At 39.5% G+C, this 7,480-nt stretch overlaps 1 pseudogene across 1 annotated transcript in view; it reads left to right on the top strand.

Moving 5' to 3' along the window:
* LOC108296056 overlaps positions 1-7,480 on the top strand; it is a 34,302-nt pseudogene that overhangs the window by 7,385 nt on the left and 19,437 nt on the right. The window lies entirely within an intron of this gene.

Genomic DNA, 7,480 nt, shown 5'->3' with positions numbered 1-7,480 from the left:
AGGCGGAGGTTGCGGTGAGCCGAGATCGCGCCATTGCACTCCAGCCTGGGTAACAAGAGCGAAACTCCGTCTCAAAAAAAAAACAAAAACAAAAAAGAATTTTATGAACAACTCTTTGCCCACAAAGTTGATAGCCTAGTTGAAACAGACCAATTCTTTGAAAGATATAGTCTACCAAAACTAACATGAGAAGAAATAAATAACCCTGGTAGGTTTATATCTACTGACACTGAAGCAATAGAAGAAAGAGGCTCAGCTTTCATTGGTGAAATATACCGAACATTAAAGAAACAAATTATACCAGTATTCCAAAATATCTTTCAGAAAATAAAAGCAGAAAAAATACTTCGTAACTCTTTCTATGAGGCCAGCATCACCCTAATACCAAAACCAGACAAAGGTATTACAAGAAAGGAAAACTACTGACCAATATCTCTCAGCAATATAGACATAAAACTTCTCCACAAAATATTAGCAAATCTAATCCAATAAGACATAAAAAGAATGATACACCCGGAACCAATTGGGATTCATTCCAGGTATGCAAGACTGGTTCAACCTTCAAAAATCTGTTAAGACAATTTATTACATCAAAAGGCTAAAGAAGAAAAATCATATATTAACAGGTGCAGAAAAAGCATTTGACGAAATTCAACACCAATTCATAATAAAAACTCTACCAAACTATAAATAGAGTGGCACTTCCTCAACTTGATAAAGCACATCTACAAAGAATCGTATCAAGTTGGCCACAGCCCACGTCATACTTAATGGTGAGAAACCAGTTGCTTTCCTGCTAAGTAAGATTAGGAACAAGGCGAGAGTCTTCACTCTCACCATTCCTATTCAACATTGTGCTAGAAGTTTTAGCTAATGCAATAAGACAAGAAAACGATATCAAAGATATGTAGATTGGGAAGGAAGAAAAAAACTATCTTTATTCACAGATAACATGATTATCTATGTAGAAAACTCCTGAAACTAATATAAGACTATAGCAAGGCTGCAAGATACAAGGTTAATATACAAAAGTCCATTGTTTTCTTATATGCCAGCAACATACAATTGGAATATGAAATTTAAAACGCAATATCATTTATGTTAGCACCAGAAAAGAAATACTTAGATATAAATCTAACAAAGTATATGCCATACCTGCATGTGATAATCTATAAAACTCCTGATATAAAGTGAATGAAATCAAACAAAATATACTGATAGAGAGATATTCCCTTTGCATGGTTAGGAGGACTCAATATTATCAAGATGTCAGTTTTTCCCAATTTGATCAATAGATGCAGTATAATTCCAATCAACCTCTCAGCCAGTTAGTTGTGGATACTGACAAATAGACACTAAAGTGTATACGGAAAGGCAAAAGATGCAGAATAACTACACAATACTAAAGAAGAACAAAACTGAAATACTGACACTATCCCAGTTTCAAGACTCACTACAAAGCTATAACAATCGAGACAGCGTGTGGACAGTGCTCTATCTGGAGATTCAACCACAGAGTTCCAAAGACCCACAAGTCAAAGAAGAAACCACAGAGAAATCAGAAAATACTTTAAGCCGAAAGAACTGAAAATGCAACCTATCCAAATTTGTGGGATGCAGCAAAAATCATGATTAGTGGAATAATTTTAGCATTAAACATTTATATTAGAAAGGAAGAAATGTCTCATATATATATACACACACACATACGATAACATAGAAGACACACACATATATATATATTCTTTTAATGTGTGTTTATATAGATATATCATTGAAAGGATTAAAATCACAGAGTTTTTTCTTTTACACAGCAAAAATAACCGGAAAATCAGTTGGAGATATCTGAGAAAGCCACATACATCTGGAAATTAAACCACAGAGTTCTAATAACCCACAAGTCAAAGAAGAAATCACAGAGAAATTAGAAAATAAACTGAATGAAACTGAAAATGCAACCTATCAAAATGTGTAGGATGCAGCAAAAACTATGATTAGTGAGATAATTTTAGCATCAAACATTTATATTAGAAAGGAAGAAATGTCTCTAATCAATTATCTCATCTTTTATCTTAGAAACTTAGTAAAAAAGATGAGCAAATTAAATCCAAACCAGACAGAAAACAATAAAGAGTAAATGCCAATGAAATAGAAAGCTGAAAAACAATAAGGAAAAACAACACCAAAAGCTGGTTCTTTGGAAAGATTAACAAAATTGATAAATTTCTCTTCAGGAAAAAAAAGGAGAGGAAACACAAATACCACAAATGAAAGAGTAGGCTGAGCATGGTGGGTCACGCCTGTAATCTGAAGATTTTGGGAAGCTAATCGTTTGAGATCAGGAATTCAAGACCAGCCTGGGTGACATAGCAAGATCCCATTTCTATATTTTTTTAAAAAAATTTTTTTAAGAAAAGAGAAAAAAAAAAAAAGTGAAAGAGTGGATATCACTAGAGCTCCAACAAATAATAAAAAGACACAAGGAAATGTAATGAATGTATTTTGCCAATAACTTTGACAACATAGAAGAAATGGAAAAACTCCTTGAAAGACACAAAAAGTGTATTCAAGAAGAAATAGATAACCTAAATAGCCCTGCATCTATTAAATTAAATCCATGCTTTATAATGTTCTTACAAAGAAACGAAATCTGGCCCAGATGGCTTCATAGTAAATTCTACCAACTATTTAAGCAATAAATAATATCAATTTTACACAAATTTTTTCACAAAGCAAAAGAGGAGGCCACACATCTGAACTCACTTAATAAGGACAGCATTACCCTAATACCAAAACCAGAAAAAGCCATACAAGGAATGAAACTGCAAACCAGCGTTTCTTATAAGAAGGAAAGAATCCTTAAAAATTCAGCAAATCAAATTCAACCATTTATAAAAGGATAACACATCATGACCAAGCAGGACATTTCTGGGATTAAATTGAATTTTTAAAACAAAAAGATACCATTTACAAAGTGCTTCAAAACTATGCAATACTTAAAGATAAGTTTTAAAATATGTGCAAGACCTGCACATTGAAAAATTACAAAATGTCTCTAATATACATATCTATATACATACATACATATGATAACATAGAGGACACATATATATATATTCTTTCAATGTGTGTGTGTGTATGTACAGATATATAATCACTGAAAGGATTAAAATCACAGAGTTTTTCTTGTACACAGCAAAAATAACCTGAACATCAGCTGGAGATATCTGAGAAAGCCACACAGATCTGGAGATTAAACCACAGAGTTCTAATAACCCACAAGTCAAAGAAGAAATCACAGAGAAATTGGAAAATATTTTAAACAAATTCAACCATTTATGAAATGATAACATATCATGACCAAGCGGGACATTTCTGGGATTAAATTGAATTTTTAAAACAAAAAGATACTATTTACAAGAGTTTCAAAACTATGAAATACTTAAAGGTAAGTTTAAAAATAAGTGCGAGGCCCACATACTGAAAAATTACAAAAGATAACTCAGAGGAATGAAAGAAGACAAGTGAGAGAAACACCGTTGCCACTGGGTGGAGGATGACAAAGAGCATAACACAGCCTAACACCAGGAGCAGTGGTCCAGGATGTCAACCCACGGCACAGATTTTTTTGGTTTTTCGTTTGTTTGTTGTTGTTGCGTGTTTGTTTTTTTAAGACAGGGTCTCACTCTGTCACCCAGGCTGGAATGCAGTGGCTCAGACATGGCTCCCTGCAGCCTCGACCTTCAAACACTGTGGTTGGATATACTGAGATTGGGATTCCTCAGGCGTAGCCACATCAGGCAACCACACTTCCAAAGCCAACGGTGCCCCGCACGCATTGCAATGCCATGTTTCCCTTTCACCGGAGGGCACTATTTAAGGTCCTGATACTTTCATTAAGCAAGAGTACTACCTTCCGTTGAGTTTGTCGTTCCTGATGGTCTTTTTATAGTTGTTGCTTGAGCTATTCATTCCAGTGCCCTAATACTACCCCTCCCACTCTGGGTCCCTGAGGTGATAGGGCAAATCAAATCAAGTTCATTGTACACCACAAGAACACGCCCATTGCTGTATTATCTGGACTGTGAAGAAGGTGCTTTGGTCAGATTACAGTCTGAATGGGTATCTGAACACAAGGCAGAGGTGTTTCTCCAAGGCTGCAATGACGGAACGTGCATCTACGTGAACTGCTGGGTCATAGGCTGAATATGTGTTAATAGTGGCGAGGCACCAGTGGAATCTGTGGCCAGGAACTAGTGGTCCAATGTGATCAATTTGCCACATTCACGGGATGCCTATGCCCTGGTTAACTTAACTGAGCTCCCCACATAGCATGGCTGTGCTGACAGGAGTCACATGACCCTGCTGCATTCTTGGCTTCCATTTCTTCAAGTGCAAGTCCTTGTAAGTTGGCCCATTCTTGCATCTGCGGTGGACTTTCATGCTCTGTTCTCTGGTGGACCCAAAGTACAATCCTGGCGGTTTGTTGAGTGCATGCTAGTTCAGCTCATGAGTTCCATTCATGTTTCCCTGCAAATGGTCCTTGGCCATGGGTGTCAACATGAATGACCGAAAGTCTCCTTCCCAGTTTGAGAGATGCTGCCACAGTCCTAGTCTCCACACAGGGTACCCTGAATGGTCCAATTATCCATCCACCAGTCACTGGATAAACAGCTAGCCTGTTTATAACAGCCCATGAGTCTATAAATAAGTAGCAGAGAGTTGCCATTGGAGTGGCCTGCTGAGCCATCAGTTCCTCACAGAGGTCAGCCCACGGGGCAGAGGGTCCTCATACACTCTCAGTCAAAATGTGGCCACCCTTGGGATGGAGGACCATGCTTCTCACTTGTGTCCTGACTTTACTCCCTCCAGAAAGAACAGCTAGGGGTGGGGCCATGGTCTCCTGGCTTTTATTATGGTCGAGTGACCCTACATACCTGCAAGGGTAGAAGGGAAGAAAGGGCTTGGGGTTCAGATGTTTATGGAGTTTTTGGACACCGGGGTTTAAAAGGCAAGAATCCTGAGTCTTCACAAGGGTAGAGGTAAGCCAGTAGCATTGGAGGGCTTCAGGAGTGACACCGTGATCCATGGCAGGCAGGTGCTCATGCCCTTTGGTCCATTCTGACAAGGTAGGAGGACCTGCCTTTGAGCAGAGTCTTGTCTCATAAAAGCCTCCAGGGTCATTGAGACAAGACCTCATTGTCCACACCTTGTAGGGGAGTGAGATCCTATTTCCACCTGTCTATTGCCTTCACACACAAGACAGTTATGACTTCATGGACGGTTGTCTAGAGGGGTCTTCTCTTGTTCCTATCAATGCAAACCAAGAATGGCATGGGTTTACCTCGATCCCTGTCCTGTCGGTTCTGTCACTGGATGAAGGCAAAAATAAAGCTGCAACACTGGGATTACAATCAGTTTCCTCAAACTGAGCCACTCGGGAGACATTGAGTTTGTAGTCCCCATAACCAAACAGACGCATCAACTAGGCTGCATGGGATTCCCCAGAGTTAGAGAAGATGTAACAACAGAAGCAGAGATCAGTGATGCAGCCACGAGCCAAGCAATGTGGCAATGAATGGGTTCTTCCCTAGAACCTCCAGAAGGAAAGCAGTTCTGCCACACTTTAGTTATAGCTCCCTAAGACCCATTTTAAACTTCTGACCCCCAGAAATTTAAGATAATGCATTTATGTTATTTTAAGCCACCAAATTCATGTTAATTTTCAGAAGCAGCAAAAGGCAACTCATACAGATTTATGACATTTGGTACAGATTGTGGTATTGTATGATATACTGTAGTCAGTGCATTAAAATAGCATCCAGCTGACAAAGGAAGTTGGTAGGGTTCCTGAAGGACTACAGCCTCATTTTTCAGTCACGTTGTCTGTCAGTCACCCAGGAATCCAGATTTCATACTAGAAAGCTTAATGGGTGGGATTTTTCTTTCTCAAGCAGAAGTACATGGAAATTACAAAATCACTGTGCCTTCTCAGAGGTTCAAGCTCAGGACCTTCAGATTCTGAGACTGATGTGCTACCTATGGCACCAAGAAGGCAACCTTAACTGTCGTAGCAAATTCATTAATTATGCTCTTTCAAGTTTGTGTGAACTTTCTGAAAAGTTAGATTTTCAAAATAGAGTGCAAAATAAGAAAGTATGCTATGTCAAGTGTTTACTGTCCTTCCAAGTATGTCATGTGACGGATAAATAAAAATCATTTCGCGACTTTGCCCTTGATTACATAAAGGTACAGCACAGTGGATCTTCCCACTGTGCCTTAAACACCACTTTCTGCTAGGAGATGTTAGACTTGGTTAGATTGCACAGCACCTCCCACCACCACATGTGTAAAGATGTGACTGGAAGTTGACATACATGCAAGGGGACTGAGCTGGGGCCACAGCCTGAACATTCCCAGCCAGAAGCAATGACAGACACAGAGAGCAGGTAAGCTCTAATGAGACCACAGCTGCAGGCTTACCTGGGTCAGAAGCTACACCTCCTTGCTTGCCAAAGGTTTTCTTAAAATCAATGTCCCTAACCATGTCACCTGACGGATCATCACAGGTCTAGAGCTCCAGAACACTGTAAAAAGAGCTGAGACAAGGGGGAAGAGAAGAGGTGAAATGATTGAGAAGGGAGAAGCAATATACAAGGAAAAACAATCTGACAAAGTGCAAATTGACATTTGGAATTGTAGGGTTGAGGTGTAAACTTTCCGTTCATGTGCCATCTATTAATTTAGGAAAAATAATTCACTCAGCTCTCTTGTAAATATGTTACTTTAAAAAACTTCATTACCTGTAAAATGAGGTTATCTCACTGTATCATTCAGAGGCTGAGCACTTGATATAAAAAGTTGTTCAGTGTAAGTGAATAACTGATACAAATACTGATAGCAATTTACATGCATTAGCTAAAAATAAAAATTCTGCTATAATTTTTAACTCTTTTATTTCAATAGGTTTTTGGCGGAACAGGAGGTGTCTGGTTAAACGAATAGGTTATTGAGTGGTGATTTCTGAGACTTTGGTGCACCAGTCACCAGGGCGGTGCACACCGTACCCAATGTCTAGTCTTTTATCCCCCGCCCTCCGAGTCCCCCCCCACCCCACCCCCGGCTTTCCCCGAGTCCCCAAAGTCCATTGTATCAAAACATTCTGCTACACTTTTTAAAGACAAGTTTTATTGTCTCGTTTTTACATATGAGGACAGTGAGATCCAGTGAGCCTAAGTGACTTGCCAATGAGCCTGTAGCTACTGAGCGGAGCTGCTGGCATTTGAAATCGTCCAACTGGGGCTCGTTTAAAAAGGGGCACATCTGGCCGGGCGGGGTGGCTCACGCCTGTAATCCCAGTACTTTGGGAGGCCGAGGCGGGTGGATCACGAGGTCAAGAGATCGAGACCATCCTGGTCAACATGGTGAAACCCCGTCTCTACTAAAAATACAAAAAATCAGCTGGGCATGGTGGCGCGTG

The sequence above is a fragment of the Cebus imitator genome, unplaced genomic scaffold (genome assembly GCF_001604975.1).
Source record: "Cebus imitator isolate Cc_AM_T3 unplaced genomic scaffold, Cebus_imitator-1.0 Scaffold681, whole genome shotgun sequence".
Lineage (NCBI taxonomy): Eukaryota > Metazoa > Chordata > Mammalia > Primates > Cebidae > Cebus > Cebus imitator.
The sequence above is the reverse complement of the archived record's forward strand: the minus strand, read 5'-3'. Positions and strand labels throughout refer to the sequence as shown.